Raw genomic sequence first — 19,819 nt, 5'->3', positions numbered from 1 at the left:
AAGTGTTCAGAGGAAGCATCTTCCCTGTGGTTTTCTTACTGCTTTCAGGAAAAAAAAAAACAAATAAAAAAAACCTGTTTTTTCTAAACGTGTGTCTTGTTTAACTCTCACAGTCATATCTAGTGGGTTGTGTGGCTGTTCTATTGCTCCACCAGGGAACTGAAGACATTAGTACAAACAGGAAAGAAAAAAGGTCAATATTCATGTTTAATTCTTGAAGCTACTAAATCAAATAAATTTTATTAGCTGCTTACCAACCAGTTCTACTGCATTACTCTCCCATATTTCAACCTCTCTCATTAAAAACAACCAGATTTTGACCTTACATTGCTTTAAACCAGGAACACTATCAATGAAGAGGAGATTAAAGCAATACAAAAAGAGGGAATAAACAGAATGAGGCCCACTAGCTCTAATTCTCCCCAGTAACATCTGTCTCATTCTAAATCAAGTATTTTTTTCACCAAGCTAAATTTGGAAGCCTGAGGCACGAAGTAAATGTACTCCATTAGACCAAAACTATAGATCTGCTTTCTGCAATCATATGTGCAGATTCAAAGATGGCAGTGATAGACCCCTCCCTGTTTCAGCATCTGAAAATTTAAAATGCAATCCAAGTTCATTTTACCCTTGTAAGTTAAGGATGCAATCCAAGTTTGTCCTGATTAACACCACAGCTTTTTATTGTTACAAGGCAAACATGCATTTGAGAACTAATAAATAATATCTGAGCAAAACAAAAGTATTTAGCTCATCTGATGTCTTGAATAAACATCCAGTTCATGCATAAACATATAAAGGCAGAAAAAACAGATAGATTTTAATGACAGTCTTGGAGAGATTCATCCTTCCATGTGATAGATTTTGGCATGTAAGATCTCTCAACAGAACAGTCTTTGACACACATTGCAAAAACGTCCTGCTTCAGAGTGTTGCTGCCTGTTTGAGGGGCAGAAACAATGTCTCAAGAACTGCCAATTTCACTCCTCTGTTTTCAGGTGCAAGACATTGCTGAATCTTGAAAGCAGAAATCTTTATCAATCAGAAGTATTTTCTATTCTATTAGCCAAACATATTGGCTTCTTTGGGGTTAAACTGACAGTCAAAACAGCCTTCAGAGAATAATGTTCAGGACATGTATCGTTCATATCATTGGGTAAATCAAGATGCCATAGTAACCCCATTGATTAGTCTAGACTCAAGTGTTCTTTACTCATTTAGAACTTCACTTGCATGAAACAGAAATGCAGTGCTGTGCTTAGTCTGCGAAGTGTTACATTAATACATTAATCAAAAATTATTTTTATTACATCACTGCAAGTAGCAATTTTCACAACTAAGATTCATATCTTTATTATAACAGCTTATTATTAATTGACTTGTAGTTCTATCAAAATTTAAACATTTGAGCTGAAGTCTTCCCTGGTAGATCTTTCCTTTAGGCTGTATTTCTCTTTTACGAAAACTTCAGCTAGAATGATTTGACCGTTTCTCATATCAGTTAGGGAAATTTTTGTGCAAGTTTCTTCCATTAGTGGCTCCGAAGACACGGTCAAGCAGCTTGCTGTCAGTCAGCAACCCTATGGCTGCCAGCACAGCACAGGGATGCGTCTCCCTTCTGTTCTGTAGGCAGCTGAAAGGGTGGCAGAGATCACCACGACCTTGGAACTGGCAACATACCAACACCCATACCAAACCTCCAGGGATTCCCCTTTTCCCTATCGCTCTTTTCCTGCCTGTGAAACCTGTTCTGAATTTGACCTTATCATAAGCCTCCATCTCGACTGGACAACTACCACATTTAAACTACCTCTTCTGTGCTGAGGTTGAGCCTGATCTGAAAATCAGTAGGAACTGGGGAAAGTATTAGATTTAGGGGGTCACTATCAATTGCCTTTTAGACAGATCATTTTCTTCCGGATAGCTATAGTTAGACACTGATCTCATCCCTTCCAAGGCTATCCTGCTTTTGTATCTTTGACTAAATCTTAACGCTTTTTGTAGCTTTTATCGCCCATCAATAATATTTCTTCTTTCCAGGAATGCACTTACCACTAATGCCTAATTACAGTTATTTGGAAGCAGAAATATTTCTTCCAGATCTGCCCCAAGAACCAAGTTTCTATTCAAACATCCCTTTTTAATAAGCATTCTGCTGATAACTTTGCTGAGTGGGAAAAATAATAATTTTGCTTTAACTGTCTAGCCATTTCAAATGTTTCAAACAAATTCCCTCTATTATATTAAAAAGAAATTCCTGTACTGTATAAATAGGAATGTATTCCAGCTATAATAAACACTTTTAACTGATTTCATTAACACTATTTAAGTAACAGCAGTAAGTAGCAAACAATTCAGACAGTAAATACAACGTAAACTCTGTTGAGAATCCTTCCTACAAACAGCTTTGAAACTTTAAATAGGCTATATACACTTTCAGTTTTGACACATATAAAAGGGACAATGTTTAATCTAAAAATAATCAAATGAAAACAGAAAGAACTTTATAAAAATCAGTAACATGATACTTGTTATTCAGAGGATTATTTTCGAAGAATGCTTGGCTAAAACTATAATCCACCTACACTGAGAAAAATAAAGCAGTACACAGAAGGGAGTAATGTTTCAGGAAAACAAACAACAGAGTACTTTAATTTTTAATCCCATTATTCACCACCAAGCCCCCAGATTTAAAACAGACACACCAAAGTATTGAGGTGAATTCACAGCAGCTGAAAATGTTTGTGGTCATCCACTAAGCAACCAGAGGACTGGCCTTTTGATCTCAAGAAAGGCTAAGACATAGCTGGCAGGGAGGGAACAGAGAGAGGAAGACATATCTTAAGAGGATGACTCTTACTGCAGAAAGAGTTGGGATCCAAGACATAACCATAGCCTTTAATCGAGCTTGTTCCGGTACAGAAAAACCTTAGGAAAGCACAAGCTGAGAACAGGATAGGAAATGAATGCTTAGAGTCCACCTGCTGTAAATGCGGCCACAGAAGTCACACCGTAAGAGATATTCCCTGCTCTGTCAGGGGTAGAATGAAACCAAATGAGGATTTCCATGGTAGAAAGAGAAGGGAGACATGAATCAGAGACAGTGTGAAGTCACAAGAGAAAACTGTCATCCATGTTTTCCTCAGCTAGAACTTGAATTTTACCCTTGCCAGTGCCTCAGCTCTCAATGCAATACAGAATTACAGAGGTTCCTGTCCTAGTTCCACAGTTTTACGATTTATCACGGGTATTTCCTTCTTTCTGGCCCTCAACCATTCTACCACTATTTTAAAACAAGTTTTAGTAGGCCTTCAATAGCACGCAAACTAATGGATTTCTGAGAGGTGTATAGATAATTTAAAAACATAAAAGGACAATGATTTAAGAACATACATAATGACAAAGCAGCACAATACCTTTTATAGTGTTCCTTTCTTGTAGTGGCTTTAAGATAGAAATTCTCCCTTGGTTCGATGATAACTCTGTCAGAGAAACAAAGAAACATAACAAAAAAGACATTTTTATTCCATCTAGGGGAAGTAGGAAGAGGGGATTATTTTTAAATAATTGATAACATTTACATAATACAGTGGAAATTTATTAGTTGTATCTCTCCTTGGTGCCCCTTCCCTTCCTGAGTCATGCTGGTGTACAAAAAAGCATTACTTGCGATATCTATTCCACCATCACCTGAAACCCCAAGAAAATCCCACAGAACTGGAGTACAGAAAGTACATTCCATAGAAGAGCTCGTTTGGCTAACTACCTATTCCAATCCTCTTGACTTCTGTCCCAGTGCTACCCATATGTGCATATATCAAACATTTCCAAACTTAGAATTTAGTCCAATATATATTTAATTTCCCATTGATTCATAGATTTAAAAGCCAAAAATGTTTCCTTCATAAGCATACATCATAGCATTTTCAGTCATCCAGGTCTAAATACCATATAGTGACTCTCAAAATGTCAACTGTGGCTACATAAATACACCTCATCCCATTTGACATTTTTACTTCTAGCAGCAGGAAATAAGAGAAATTCAGGCAGGAAAACATTCACCTTTGAAATTCACCAGAAAGAACTCAACATTTTTCAACATCTCATTTTTTGTTTGAGCTTAAGGTAATATTCCCATTACAGCATTTCTTATCTTAGAAATTTCTCATACAGATAAGAAGCAGGATCCTTTGTCTTGGATTCCCAGTCTCCTCCTCTCTTTCTGAGACCAAGAACATTTGAGTAGGTGATTCCTGCAGATCATCCTTGCTTAGTTCCACTCAGGCTAAAGTCTACCCATAAAACAGACATGCCACTACCCTTCCACTTCCAGACTGCAACATGGCTTCATCATTAGACCCTTCCCCTCCGTTCCTCCTTTGGCTGGAAGGTACAAGTAAGGCCAAATAAATATATCAGTGGTCAATAAGGAAAAACACTTCAACCCTGCAGATGCACGGGAACCAAACGGGTGCTAAAACAAAATTATACATCTCTGATGCAAGATGAGGGCTTCTTTGAAGCCTAATTTCTTTTAGCTTTTGGCTTGTAACAAGAATATGACTACCTCCTCTAAGTAGGCTAATTTTATGTATTTTATTAAAATATTCTCCATTTTTAAGCCAGAAATAATTCATGATTTATGTTTAGTGTCACATGGAACAGACAAAAACTACTGAAAAAATACTTTGCTTGATTTTTCCTTCCTCCTTTTCCACCTGTATTTTTTCTTTTAGTTGCTTCAGAGTCAAGAAGACAAGCAGCCTAAGGCATTTGACTTCACTTGGGAAATCCTGGGTAAGGCCCAGATCCACTGCAGCCTTCATGTATGGCTGTGGGCTATTAAACCTTTTTTTATCATACAATCTGGGAAGAAACTGCATTTTCCTACTTCACAACATCTCATTTTATATATATATATATATAAAATACCATGAGGTATCAGGTACTTCAGAAGAGAACCACCCACACTACTACTGATGGTCTTCTAGTGATAATCACATTTGTATAGTCTGAAATTTAGTGTTGATTATCAAGAAAAAACTTCTTGTCTTTTCAGTACAAATCTAATTGTTTCATTTTATTCTTTAAGCAGAATTTTTTGTTAAAACATTCAATACCTTGTGCAACCAGAAAGTTTAGCAATGAGGTAAGGTAAGAACAGATAATCAAGGCAAGTCTGGAAGAGGCTGCATTGCCAATACAACACATCCACGCTGTGGATAGAACAAAGAGATGGGTCAGCAGGAGTTGTGACAGTAATTCAAAACCACATGGGCTACCTCCTCTTGCAAGACAGGCACTATTCTACCTAGTCTTGTGAGTGACAGTTCCTAATGTGTTGTCTGGATTATGGCAAACAACTGCATCAGCTAATGCTGACAGACCATGCTGTTCTCATATTCACATGGGTGCAGGCTAACTGACACTGGGAAACCAGGTGTTGGGTTTATATTGGCTGATGCCAGCTGAGAGCTTGAGCCCAAAATCCTGGGAAGGCTGGAGCTTGCTGAGGCTCATGGCTATATTGCAAAGTCTCTTTTTCAGCCCTTGGTTGCTGTCTATTTGATAACATGACCTGTACTGCAGGGGAGGGGGAGAGGGGAAAAAACTCGCCAGCTTGGACCACATGACATTTAATAAAACACCTGTACTTCATTATGAAAATGCTGCTTCATTCCAGTGATATACTTTTATTGCTGATTTTAATCAAGTATCTTACAGCTCTCAGATGAGAAAGGTGGAGAAAAACCTGTAATGCCTTTTCAAATTGCTTGTTATCTCTCACTTGTAACTAATTACCCCAGTCGCACTGTTAGAGATTCTGAGCAGTTTTATGTTCACTCACCAACAAATGACTAAAAAAATGAAATCAGACAATTAGTCTCTAGCTATAGTAACTAATTAAGATAAATATTTTCATAATAAGGAACTTAACAGAACAGCAAGACACTGACACCGCAAAATGCATGGGAAAGTAAAGCATCTATCAGCAAACAATTTCTTGCCATTCAGCGAGTTCCACAATTGCATCCCAACCACCACTTCATTCTTTTCCTACTCCAGTGAACATAATTAGTTATTAAAACTTCTTTCTAATGTGGTGAGAATGTGAGCAGCTTATTGGACTACAGGAAAGCTTAGGGACAAATTTTGATGCTGCACCATCACAAGTCTATGCAGCAGTGACAGACCAGTATTTTTACACAAACAGCATGATGGAAAGTACTATAGCATCTGTCCTACCATTTGTTTTTCCTAATGTCTCATCTTGCATCAGCCACTAAGTCTGGACTGCACTAGTAATCCACTCATCATACCTTCTTGGTCCCTGACTCAAAAAGCTTCTGAACATGCACCCAAGTTCTTGAAAATGATTATTGCGCAGTTAGTTGTGTGAGAAGCAGTCTTTGGATAGGTAAAGCATGGGTAAATCTACTGAATTCAGTGGACTTGCTTGGCCTTTGGTTCACACTGCGCTAGCCTGCTTATTAGTGACGTGGAGACAGCGTTACACAAACCCACTAATGAAATGCATTCTGTGGCACTGAGCAGATTCCTCGCCTGTGCACAGAAATAGCTGCAATTAAAACTGCCAAGCGTGAGGCAAGTAGTAAAGTCCAAAATAAGTGAGAGAGACAATAAAATGGTCTGGATAGACAAGCAGACTACTTTTCAATTCAGCTGCAACACTACTATAAGCACGTATTGCAAAATCTTGCCAAGGGCATGAATGGAAAGCCTGTATATCTTTGGCTCCTTCTGTCACTCAAATGAGCTTCTCTCTGGCATTTCTGGCACTAAAATAACTAATAAAGAATTTGGATGATGTAATTTATTTGGTAACAGAAAATTACCTGCCGATTCATAGCTACAGCCCTCACTGCACACTTAAAACTCAAAATCAGCCTTAAGGAGCTAATGTTTCTCTTGCTTACAGCAGTGTATTGCAGAAAGCACAACTTCAGTTAGGAACAGTTACACCAATGGAAAAGACACCAGTGGAAAAGAGCTCACTTGGTCCCAAGTTAAATTTGTCTGTCCATGTTTTGTCCGTATTGACTGCAAGAAGCTCATACCCTCCAATTGTATGTTTTCCTCAGCAGGGACTTTGTCACAGATAAATCACCAGAAGTATAGGCAGAGCTGAATAGTATTCTTTGAGCTGTATTTTGCATCTTCTGTGACTTATTTTCCTTAGCCAAGAGACAAGGAGGTGAGGAGAAGGAATTTTTTTCCCCTAAGCTCCTTCTTCCTTCATGTTATATCCTTATTTGCTAAACTGCTATTTTATTTCACAGAGAAACGTAGGATATTCTGACTGACAACATAGTTCTCCTTTTATATAAGATATCAGATGGCAAACGTGAAGTATCTACATTATACAACTCAGTATGTGGGTATATACTCTGTCACAACTTGCATCAAAACATATGAAACAGTCATGGGAAATGAGGTCTCTCCACTTAAAGATGTGATACAAACACAGCTACCACATAACACACTTAACAACAGCAACACTCTACGCTCATTATAAGGCATTCCATCAAAAGAGGTGGACTACAAGCTGTTTGATATTCTAATATTTACACCCAATTATCTTTAGAAATTTATTTAAAACAGCATTATTTTTGTGTTACTTATGAGCTTTGAGTTCCCTTATAAACTCCTACTCAATTATAATGTAAATCAGCATGTTAACATCAACCAAGCAACCATTAACTAAACCAGCTGATACAAATGCAGACAAAGTTCGGACAGAAGCAGTGGCAAAATGCCCAGAAAGTTACAAAACCCCTCTGAACAGCTCAGGCAACATGGATAGATACACAGGCCTTTCAAAATAGATGCTCTGGGTAATAGCAGTTACTGCCAATAAATATTATATAAATATTACAAAAGCAGTAAAGAGCCCATGCATCAGTACACAGACATGTCATAGATAAGAACTGCAGCTTTTTAAAATGTCAGGACTGAAAATGTACAACAGCCTATAAAATGTTGCTCAAGTCATTACATGCTAACAGTGTTGTAAATCATTTATTAAGAAAATGATGGCTGAACTAACTTTGGCAAACTAGATGCACCCATTTCCTCGACTATGTTAGTGCTGATAAAAACATGGCATGTTAAAAGAAAATTTATGAAATATAGAACTACAAAAGCCAACATATAGTGATTCACTTCAATGTGCTATGACACAAGCAAGTAAAATTAAAGCTAATCCTTTCTACTGAAGGAAATAGCACAGACTTTTGTGCGTTTGGTAAATTAATATTTAGAAGTCTCCCAGACAGTTTAGTGTTTTTAATATAGGACTAGGATTTTCTCCTAAACATCAAACAGAAAAATTGCATTAAAACTGCAGTTTCTTGATTGCCGCAAACCTAAATGACAGTATTTCCAAGATTTGTTTTCCAACATGTCATACATATTAGCAACTGTATACAACTGGGAGATTTGCAAAATCCACCAAACAGCCATGAATTATACATTCATAACTCTTTAAAGGTCATGCATAATAATCTTCCTATCAAGAGCCTGCTGATGGCTGCTAGTACTACTTTCCTAATATTTCTCATTACAATCATAAACACCTAGGAATGGAAAAACAACTAGGTATACACAGAATCTAATACCACACAGGTGCACATATATATTACACGTATATGTAATAAGTGAGACTTTGCCAACAATGTTTCAAGAATTTACGTAGCAATAAAATTGTAGCTGAACACCTTTTATAGAAAAGGTGATGTAGAATTTTACAACCTAATGTGTGTAAGAATTCATCACACCCAACTAAATTAAAACACAGCACTTGATCACCTTTTATGCAAATTTTTAAAAGGAATTTTGTTATATTATATGCTAATATGGAGTTTCATTTAATTTAGCTGATGAATTACCTTTGTTTTCCAGTGTACTAAGGATATCCCAATCAAACATGATAGCTTTTCATGGGGTAACCAAAGTCACTTCATATGTATTACAGAAACAGGATGAATTTATTCATTTTAAATGGGAGGCAAAGGTGACCTTCCAAAAATTTATAATGAAATTTAATCTTGAAAAAAAGAAGAAAAAAAATTAAATACTGGTTTTAGTGATAATACAACCTTAGTGCCAATAAAGTTTACAACAACTGCGGGAAACTCTGGTTGCAGCTGGTTATATTCTCCAGGGAGAGAAATTCCTCTCATAAAGCAAGCAAGCAAGCCAGACCCTGTAATCGCTTCCATGACTGTTCAGCCTGCATAGAAATTGCACAGTTAGGCCTGTAACTGCTGCTTAAAAACTCCAAGACAATAGCACTGAAGTTACTGACTGAATACCAGCTGCTTTTGTTTCTTGTTCCCAGAAGTTGTGTATGCATGAGTATATGATTACCCCAAAATCAAATCTATATCATCATCTTCGTTTCATAGCTCTGAAGGGCCACTGCATGATTCAGTGGTTTTAGCTGAATTACTGCTAGGTTCATATGCCTCAGGTCAACTCCTACTAGGCAAGAATTAGAGATACTGGCCCACAACATGCTTGTAGTACAAGTAGAGCCTTCCAAAGTGTCAAGCAAACCCAAGCGATAATGGACAACATGAGAAGAACAGCAAGTGCTGGTGACAGAGGTATGTTGAAGATAAAGCTTTAGGTTCATGATTGTAAATAAAATTCCAGATTATTTTTTTAATTGAGATTAAATCACCCACCATATACAAATTTCAGTAAGTAACAACTCCCAAACCAACATTTTTACTTTGCAAGGAGTGGCAGTTAAAAATCATTCCTCTTTCAAATACATTTGCTGAAGAATGTTGCACTTAATACAGATTTTGACACAACAAGTCAATCAGTAAGATTAATTTACCATTATGTAAGATCCGAGTACAGGTTTAATTTCTTTTCTGACAGCTTACACTTTTTTCTTCCCAACATTACATTGCACACCAACTTGTTCAACTCCAAACATAAGCTTAGCATTAAACTAATAAACTTGAATTTGTGTAAGAATTATCTTAGATTTGGAAAATGTGCTTTGCAGAAGAGCTGTTTTCTAAATAAAACAGCAGTTTCTAGTTACTATTACTAGTAATCATATTCCTGTTAATTAATAACTACATTATACAGTGAATTTACATGATGAAATTTATTTTTAACGTTTCCAAGTGATATAAATACCATTAAAGTGGTTTTAAAAATATGACTGTTTAGTGCTGCCATCCCCAGCCATAAAAATCATGAAAAGCCAAATGATCTTTGCTTATTGAAGACTTTTAACTTCAGCATTACACAGTTCCTAACCAATCAAGAAGTCCAATTAACAGTGTGGAGAGTGAGAAATGGCTTCCAAACTTGATTTCCTAATTCAAGGTTATTGCCCCAGCGCAGGGGGCCAGCAGGCTCCAGTCTAAGCAGAGTAGAAGAACAGAAGACACCAAAGGAGATCAGGAGAGAAAATAAGAAAGAAGGAATCTCAAAAGTAAGGGAGAGAAGAGAAAAGAAGCAAATTGTTTAATTTGTGGGTGAGTAGCCAATTTCAACACTGACTGCAAGACACAAAATCCAGCAGATTCAGACGTGAATTTAGCCAAGGGTTTGTATTTGAATTTCTTGAGGTGACCTATTCAATTCACTGTCATATTTAATTGAAATAGTAGATGGAAAAAACTGAGAAATTAAGCTCTCCCACGTGGCCCCCATTTGAAAATGTTTTGATGAAGAGGAAAAAGGTCTTGCCTAGAAAAAAAGGGAAGTTTAATACATGTGTGTCATGGCTACTCCACCAGGTTTTAAACTCATTTACAGTACACCCAAACTATAAAGTTAGGAGTGTCTTTAAATAACTCCTTCAGCAAGCTGGAATTTTTAGAAGTAAACTATAAAAAGAAAATCTTTTCTGACAATTTTAATTCAAAAAAGAAAACTGCAATTTACAATTAATATCTTACTGTACTCATACAACATAGATTAGCTGCTGTAAAAGAGCACAATGCTGTAACAGTTTCATTATGATTACAATAACGAGAAGCATTCTGCAGTCAACATTGTCAGATGTTTCTGTGTTGATCTGACATCATTCTAGCATGTTAATTATGCTGCGCTGACTGCCAGTGGCTAACATCTACTGGCTTGGCAATTAAGCTGGCAAGGTCTCAACTCTGAACAAAAGGCAGTTACCAGATATTTTGTCAAGCTAGGAAATTTCTTACCGAAAATATGTGCTTGAAAAATGTCCAGTTCTTTCTGAGCACGCTCTCTGTGCCCAAATGGAAGAAGAAAATCAGCCTGAAAGAAAGCTTAACAACTAACAATATTTTGTGAATAAAATTATAGGGTAGCCTAGCTTACCTTAAGAAATGTATTTTCTCCATAAATCTGCATTTGTCCTGAACAGTCTTACTAGTTCATGCTGACAACTGGAATACTTAAAGCAGTCACTATTACAATGGTACCTAAACCCTGTAACTGGCAAGACCTTCTACCATAGGTAGACAGATTACCATTACTTGCTAACAAAGTTAAAAGTAAGGAATGTAAAATACAGGCAAGATTGGAGAAATCGCATAGTCACATCTCCAAGTCTTACAGTTAATTACATGAAGCAGGATTTTTTTTTTTTTTTTTTAAAAACAAGAACACAGAAAACTAACTTGAAACAACTGGAAGTCACATAGCAAACCTGCAGAATCCATAGCATGCTTGTGGACAGTAAGAGATGCACTCATCTTGCAGAAAACTGATCAAGTGGATGCATATGTATGCAGATAAACCTAACGAGCATTCCCAAACTAACAAACTACATACAAACGGTTAGGAAATCAAAAGGTACAAGTAGTCAGATTATTTCAGATGTGCTGCCATTTTTTTAATTTTATTAATTAAAGTTCCACAGAAGCTTTGATTTTACTAATGAGGTTTTCGCTAGTAGAAATTGCAGGGATGTGAAATCTGTACCTGGGTGACAGGGAAAGCGTGTAGCCCATCTGTTTGACTTACACAAAAATTATGTATATTCTATTTAATTGCATAACAGTGTTTCCATTTGCCTTTGTTGAAAAATAATTTAGTAAGTTCTATTTATTAATGATGACCCAAAGGGAGAAGTTCACATCAAAGGAAAAAGTAGGATCTTTACTCAGTCATGCACACAAAACAGTGTTACTTTAGCACAGGTTAAGATCACTAATACAAATTGCTTCAATAAAGCACAGTGAAAATTAAAGGTGAAGTACTGTAGCAACCTAAAATGAAAAACAATTGCCAGGGAAAGATATAAATAGCATCCAAACTCGTTGCTCTATGAATGTAAAAGAGACGGCTAGGAAGAATATCTAAGGATAGAAGAAATCAATCATTTGTAGTTGTTACAGATCAGAGCTTAGTAACCTTTGCCAGCAAACTGGGAATTCACACACAAAGCAGAGATGGCTTACTGAAGAAGGAAATACGAAGCATATTTGTATTCTAAGTCCCAGAACTCTTACAAGCTGTATGCTTCATTTTAATACACTCAGGCTACTGGGCAGTCATATTACTTAGGCTATTTAAAGATACGCCAACTTATTCAAATACTTGGCTACAGTTTTTTCAATTCCCAGGAGAAACAAGAGCAGTTAAATGTGCAGTATTAGCTTCCAAAAGTATGTGTTTCCACATTTGAAAAAGGTTATGTAAGTACCTATCTTATGTTAATTAAAGCATAGTAAATACATACATTTATTAACATAGCTTGTTTCCCAGTGCTTTCAAGTTCATAAGTTTAAGGATCCTAGAACTGTAACAGTTTGTTGGGTTTAATCTGGTCTTCAAACACTGAAAAAGACTTCAGCCTCTTCTTTTAAAAGGATTAAAACGCGAAAGCAGTAGGAATTTGGTTATCCAGACACTTCTGAAGCAAATTATTTGCTTTGCCATACTGTTTCCTTTTTTATGGTGACTGCTCTCATCTCTTTATCATGTATTACTGCAGCTCTTCTGATATAGAAAATTTATTACAATCCTACTGTAAAGAAGTTGAAACAATTTCTTAGACGCACATGGCTTTATATTTATCTTTAAGCCAATGAAGGGAGATTAAATTAAATCATATTCCTAAAACTCTGACATCTTGCTAATTTCAAGCAACTTCTTGTTGCTTTTTCTAAGAAATATTAGGTGGATGTGCTAAAGAAAACCTAAACAAGAAAGAGTGTTAGGATTCTGAAAGAGTACAATAAGCCAGTACTAAAAGGAAAAAGAAAGTGGATTTATTTCAGCAGTTGCCTATTTTTTAAAACCTGCAGACTCAGATCACTAGAAATTTGGCAATTACAGTAAACTGGTTGATCTAGTTCAGTGACAGCTTGACCTCAGTCCCAAATACTGCATTTTGTTACTAGTGGAGACACAAACAAGAGACCGAAGATGTCTTTGAAAGGCAAAATTAACCAACTAAATACAGCAGTGGTAGTATTGAAGAGTATAGCACATGCTAGAAAGCCTAGCAATGAAATATGCTGACACCAAATAAATTTGTGAGTGGGAAGAACACAGAAACACTGGCAAGGAAAGGCGCTCAAGAGACTCACATTTCCACTGTAAACAGAAGCAGTAGTGCCAAGTGTGAACTGGCAATGGAAGCATGTGCCAAAGTGCATTTGGAGCTAAAAACCACAGAACTGTCAGTAGTGCCTGAATCACCATATTTACCCCTCTCAATGTATGCATTTCATGTGGCTGCTGTGATAACTTGCCCAGACAAACATTGGAAGGTATGAAGTAGCAATGGACTAATTAATATTAATTAATATTTTTGATACCTGATTTAGTGACTGCAGAGAACTTTCTTTGTGGCTAGGCAGACAAAAAATAAGCAGAAAAAAATACACACAAGCAGGGAAACAAGGAAAATAAGGTTAACAGTGAAGAAAGCACACACTGAGTCCGTCCTAGAAAGCTACCTCTTGCTCTGGAAAGGGAATAGGTAATTAATAGAAGAGAAATAAACAGGCAAATAATTCACATACATTTGCGCCATGCTATAGTTCCTGCTAGTCATGTTAACAGTAGGATTAATACACATTCCTGGTAAGATTAGTAAGCGTGGAACCACATCGCACTTAAATTTTATATATTTATCAGTATACATTTGATATACCTGTTGCATCGGTTTTTCAGTACCATATAACCTTCCTCCTTTTGCTCCCAAAACAAAGAGAAATCAAACGAGAACAACAGAGGTCAGAGAAACTCACAGTGCCATAGCATTTGGAAGTGGGGATACACTGTGCTGCACTCTTGATCGCTCTGGTCTCAGATGTAATTGAGGTACTGTGCCTTACAGAACCTTTTTGTCAAAGTACACTGCTCATTACAGTTCAAGTTCACAGGAATGGAACAGGCAGAACGGGGAGTAAGATGACATGGGAAACCACAAAGCAGTAAAAAAGCTGGCAGTTCTAATTTTAGTTCTGCCAGCCTGGACAGTGTCCTCTTAACAAGCACCAAGTGTGATAAAACTGATGAACAAGCCTAACCATCAAAAATACAGAAGTAGTAACTCTAACACACAAGTCTTATTTGCATCTTAAATATTTATAATCTTCAGATTTAAGAGACAGAATATGGTATGGCTGCACATCTGTTCTTTTAATCTGAACGCATGCCTTTTAATGTAAGCAGCTAAGCAACTGCAAACACTACAGTCACGACACTTCTGTGGGACTTTGCACGCCAGCTTCCAGTCTGACTCCGTCATTAGAAGGTTGTGGCAGACCATGAATGTTCAGATGCTAGTTTTCTCCTCTCTCATTATATTATTCCTCCTGAATGATTCAGTGATGTCTCTGGTTTCTGTGGCATTGAAAATGCAGCCAAGGATTGATGAGGCCAAAAATACTAGTCTCAGAAAACCTCGTATTTCATACAAGTACCTCAGAAATCAGCAAGGTATTTTGATTTCCAGTTGCAACAGTGTCACAGGCTGTAGGTGCTTCTCACATGTCAAAACATACAGGAATTAAAAGGATCCTATGAATATAGTATCAGATATAATGACACCATATCAGCCTTGCAAAATTGCACAAAAATATACTTGTCTGCAACTTGCTAGAATAATTTTAATGAATGAACAAATAATATTTAACTTGACGTCAAAAAAATGTAATCACCCTGAGTAGGCAAAAAAAAAAAAATTTGCAAAGCTTCTATATATTAAGCTATTCATATAATGCTAATAAATCTCCATGATAAAATAAAACAAACTGCTATTCCCTCTAGGCCTCATCTAAGTCTTACTTTTTTGATCTCTTAGAAAGGGAGATTGACTTTTCTGTGTGTCCAGAGGCCACCCACACCCTAAAAGAAAGCACAGAAGCAAATACACTCTCCACTGAAACCCTGCTATTAACTTACTTTGATTAATAGTACCAGAGTTTTAATAACATAAAGTGAATTTTATGTTATTAAATAAAATTTAATCGTCCACAAAAATGTCCATAGATTTTTGTAAATTTTGGTAGAGCCATAGCATATATTTTCTTAGAGTTGGTATATGCATAACCTTATTATTAAGAAACCTAACAGTCTCTCCAACTATTAACAACACACAGCTCTGTATGAAGGCAATAGGAAATTAGATTGTTCAAGAATTACATAATTTCATTCTAGATGTTAATTAAAAGAAACCACTAAACCCATGGAGCTTTAAATAAATAAGAGAATAGAAGTCCACATTTAGGTGGGATCAAAATCTAAGGCTAAGGCCACAATAAATCTTAGTATTACTCTGCTGTGTTCACTGGTGTTGAGACCTACAAATTGTAATACCTTTGCTGGTGAGAGTCACAATCTAACATTCTTTTCATGAAAAGTTGTTTAAGAATATGAATGAGCTTTCATTAGGTCTCTGCGATTTATACTTTTGAAGGGCAGATTCTAATTGTATGTGTGTCAGTCATAAACCCATCCAATTGTCATGGTAACACACAGTCATTCCAATGAAGAGTCAAATGATTAACTTGGCTGCTGGAACAAAAGTTTTATTGCTGCAATTTACTGAAACTGTCTGGTTTGCATATATTAAGCTGAATAGAATCACAGTAATGGCCATGCTGCTGGACACAGTGCTCTGCCAAGACTTTAAATGAATTTGATACTTAAATTTTTTGTAGAAAACGTGCATTATTCTGATTGTATTGAAGCTAGCAGGATTTTTATATGGTATACTTCAATTCTGTAAGACTCCCAGGTTTTTGTCTGCCCTCAAACATGACTAATTAGGTTAACTGGGTCAATTAAGAATTTAAGGCATAAGCAAGGCATATCATGCTTAATATACTGCTTTGACAAGTAAGCAATGTTATTGTTAAAATAGCAATTAATGTGATATCCCTGTATCTTTGACAGGTGATTTCCAAAGCAGTCACAATATTTAGGTCAGAATTGCTTTCCAAATCAAGAAACCCACTTACTTGGCTACCATTCCTCAAAAATCTGCCTTGTGATCTGTAATTATGGCTATGCTCACAACAGGATGCATCTGCCTCTGAGGCAGCGCAATGCTACCAGCATTGCTTTGCAGACTGGGAGATGAAACACAGAGAAACTCAGACCCAAGTTCAACAAGTTCTTTAGGTACCTAAATCCTCACTGATTGTTGAGGAATTAGGACTAACTCATATAAAGTAAAACAGAAAACCAAGTAACGTAGAAAACTTAAAGGAAGCCTATAAGGTTCCTTATAGGTCTTCCCAAATCTTCCTATTTTCTTCTTTCTTTTTTCTAGGTCTTTCAGTTCCTAAATTACTGCCCTGAACTCCAGCCATTCTTCCCCTTCTTACAAACCTATGCACATAGGTTATGTGTCCTGTTTTGCTATCCATGCTTTGATTGGGTTATCCGCTTTTTCATTAATATTGTGAACAGATTACAGAAGGAGCACGAACTGTTTAGAAACTGATGAGCACATACTAGTCAGCAACTGAAATTAAAAAAGCCATGGTCCTTATTTATACACATTCATCATGCAGCACATACAATAAAGCAGGCGTGTGCCTTGCTGCACATGGATTGCACAGAGTATGCATCTGTCAGCTGCAATGCCACATGAACCTTCAAATCCTATGTTTTGGCCCCTGAAAGAGAGATATGTAAAAGCAGTGGTCTGCTATCAAAAGCCCACCCTTTTAATAGACTGCAGTTATTGACACTTTTCAACGTCATTCAAAGCACAAATGTCAGGATGATGCTTGGTCTTTAATATCTGTAATGATGTAATCATGCAAAAAGAAATTACTTAGACTGACTCTTGACTGTGAGCTCAGTTTCAGGAGCTGGCTGTTGTAACCGAGTATATATAATTAAATATATTCATTTATATGTATATGTAATCTGGATACAATGGAGACATCACACAGAACTCTAGCATTTCTTTTTACATCTTCATTTCTCAGCTGCACCCAAGTCCATACTCGCGAAAGACTAAGAAGAGGAATTTGAATAATGTGCAGTAACATTTATTCATACATGTCAAAAGGGTGGCACCCACCCTTCTCCCAAAATGTTACGGAAAAGAAGAAAGAAAACTGTATTATAGAGAAGACTGTATACAGTGGCAAATAGCAACACCAGATTCCAGCTTTATTGGACTGAAAGCATGAAATATATTAACCTTTTAACCCCTTTCTGAAACCTATCAGTCAGTTACGTCAGAAGCAAAAGACCAAATGAAGTGATCTGACATCTTGCTACATTCCAAACGGACAATCTGGAAAGATAATTAACTCACCGAATTCTTTGTCATAGTCTTCTTCACAACCTGCACAGGCTGCTTCAGCTCTAAAGTTTCAAATCCCTATGAAAACTCGAAATACTGTCTGATGTCAAAAAAACAAGTATGCTGAATATAGGAAAAGCAGAAGAAATTTTTGTAATTCCATTCATCAGTAAGAACTTAAATGAAATACCACCATTAACATCATAATGCAAATATTTTACATTTATAGATCTTTTTCAACTTCAGACTTCAATGTATTTTCCAATGGAAGTAAAGTTAACAGCAGTAATTGCTTTTGGAGACACACCATAATGTACCCAAGGTAAAATGCATTGCAAAACCTGGGATTAGAAATATTTTTTTACTTTCATATCCATATTCCCATTCTTTGATCACCATGCTGAGTACTAAGAATGGGGTAGCTCAAAAGGGAACCAAAAAAATTCCATTAAAATTCAAACCTGTAGATAACAGTATGTATTTGCACATGCATTTATGATTTCCTGCACACACAAATTGGTGTGTTCAAACATCTTTGAAGTAATTTTCAGGGCCTCTGTGAAAATTTAGTAACTATAGTCCTCATTAAGTGTAGTTTCAATGCATGTGAGCGCCAAGAGACTGAAGCGATAACTAGGCCTGCTGCACGCACTGGCTGAACAACGAAACTGAATCTGAAGATTTTAACTTCTTCATTTTTAGCGTAACTGTGACAGATAAACATACAGGCTTACACACATTAATAAGTATGCTTCAAATTATAATGGTACTGCTGAAATCTTACATAATTTTAGAAGAGGAACAGATTTTTTTCATGCAGTTTCTACGTATCTTTCAACTCAGCTATTTCACTTCAATGTATATAATATTCTTTTTAATTTATACACTAACTCCAATGATTTTTCATATCACAGAAATGAAAAAGATCACATCAGCTCATTTGCTGTAAAATAAGACAACCTTAATGGGCTATAAAAGAATTAGACTGCAGAAACTATCCAGGCTAAATCTGGCTAACTGGGAATACGAGAAAAGGATGAAGATTTTGTTTACTGGAACACTGTAACACAGCAGCATGTAACTAGATCAAATACAGATTTATCCAGTACAGAAACAGGCGTGGGTTGGGTTGTGGGGGTTGGTTTGTTGGGGTTTGTTTTGGGAATGGGGGTGAGGGAGGCAGTGTTCCTTCAGGTTTTTTTGGTCTGAGGTTTGACTTTTTGAAAAAAAAAAGTGACAATTTCATTCCTATCTTGAAAGCCCACTGAAGCAATAATAAAATTCACCATAGAGCGAGAGTATGAAGAATAGTCTGGTGTGTTGCTCTTCACAATTAAGTCAGCCGCAGTATTTCCCCTCTGTTGATATACCAGCAGTACTTCATGTTATGAAACTGTTTTGCAATAAGTCTCAAAAAAAATGACCCTTTTTTTGCGTGTCTGTGTCCAATGTACACATAAGGGTTTGATGGAAACAACAGCAGTGACAAACAGCTACCCACATACATAAACAAGACAGTTGTTACTAAAGGTAGGATCAGATACAGTCACTCTCTCAGTTACGGAAGTGGAATGCTGGCGTAAAATAAAAGCAACCAAAACTGTGAAGCTGCATCTGAAATTGTGGGACTTTTAAAAATCACAGTTAAATGTAAATAATTAAGCTAATTTCAGGGGCTAGAGGAATACCTTTTCATGATTTAGAGAAAAATATCCCTAAGTAAATATCTGATCATTTTATGTTTCCATTTCATTAAAGAGGATGCAGTTAAATCAAATGAGGTAAACTCAGTACAGTGTTCATCTTGAATCATACCTAGTAAGATAAGTTACCCAGTCATAACCCTGAAATTTCATTCCCCTGCCATAGCCATACTAAGTTTTTACATCTACTGTAAAATTGTGTAACCTTCACATTATTCCTTCCCTATGTAAAACTGCTCTTCTGGGTCCAATTGAGAAAGAAATCAGATCATTAAAAAAATCCTCTTTATCCAGAAACACATGAACAAAGCTAAAATTGTCACTCTAAGTGCTGTGTTTTCCTTTCAGTTTACTATACCAA

The 19,819-nt window shown here is 36.4% G+C and overlaps 1 protein-coding gene across 8 annotated transcripts in view; it reads right to left on the bottom strand.

Annotated features, from left to right (window-relative positions):
- Positions 1 to 19,819, bottom strand: part of ARVCF (ARVCF delta catenin family member) — a 291,719-nt gene that overhangs the window by 181,902 nt on the left and 89,998 nt on the right. For all 8 annotated transcript variants that reach the window (XM_052796915.1, XM_052796914.1, XM_052796919.1 and 5 more), the window contains one exon: positions 3,417 to 3,482. The gene's annotated coding sequence lies outside the window, so the exon portion shown is untranslated. The remainder of the gene's footprint in view (positions 1 to 3,416; positions 3,483 to 19,819) is intronic.

The sequence above is a fragment of the Harpia harpyja genome, chromosome 9, assembly GCF_026419915.1.
Source record: "Harpia harpyja isolate bHarHar1 chromosome 9, bHarHar1 primary haplotype, whole genome shotgun sequence".
Classification (NCBI taxonomy): Eukaryota; Metazoa; Chordata; class Aves; order Accipitriformes; family Accipitridae; genus Harpia; species Harpia harpyja.
The sequence above is the reverse complement of the archived record's forward strand: the minus strand, read 5'-3'. Positions and strand labels throughout refer to the sequence as shown.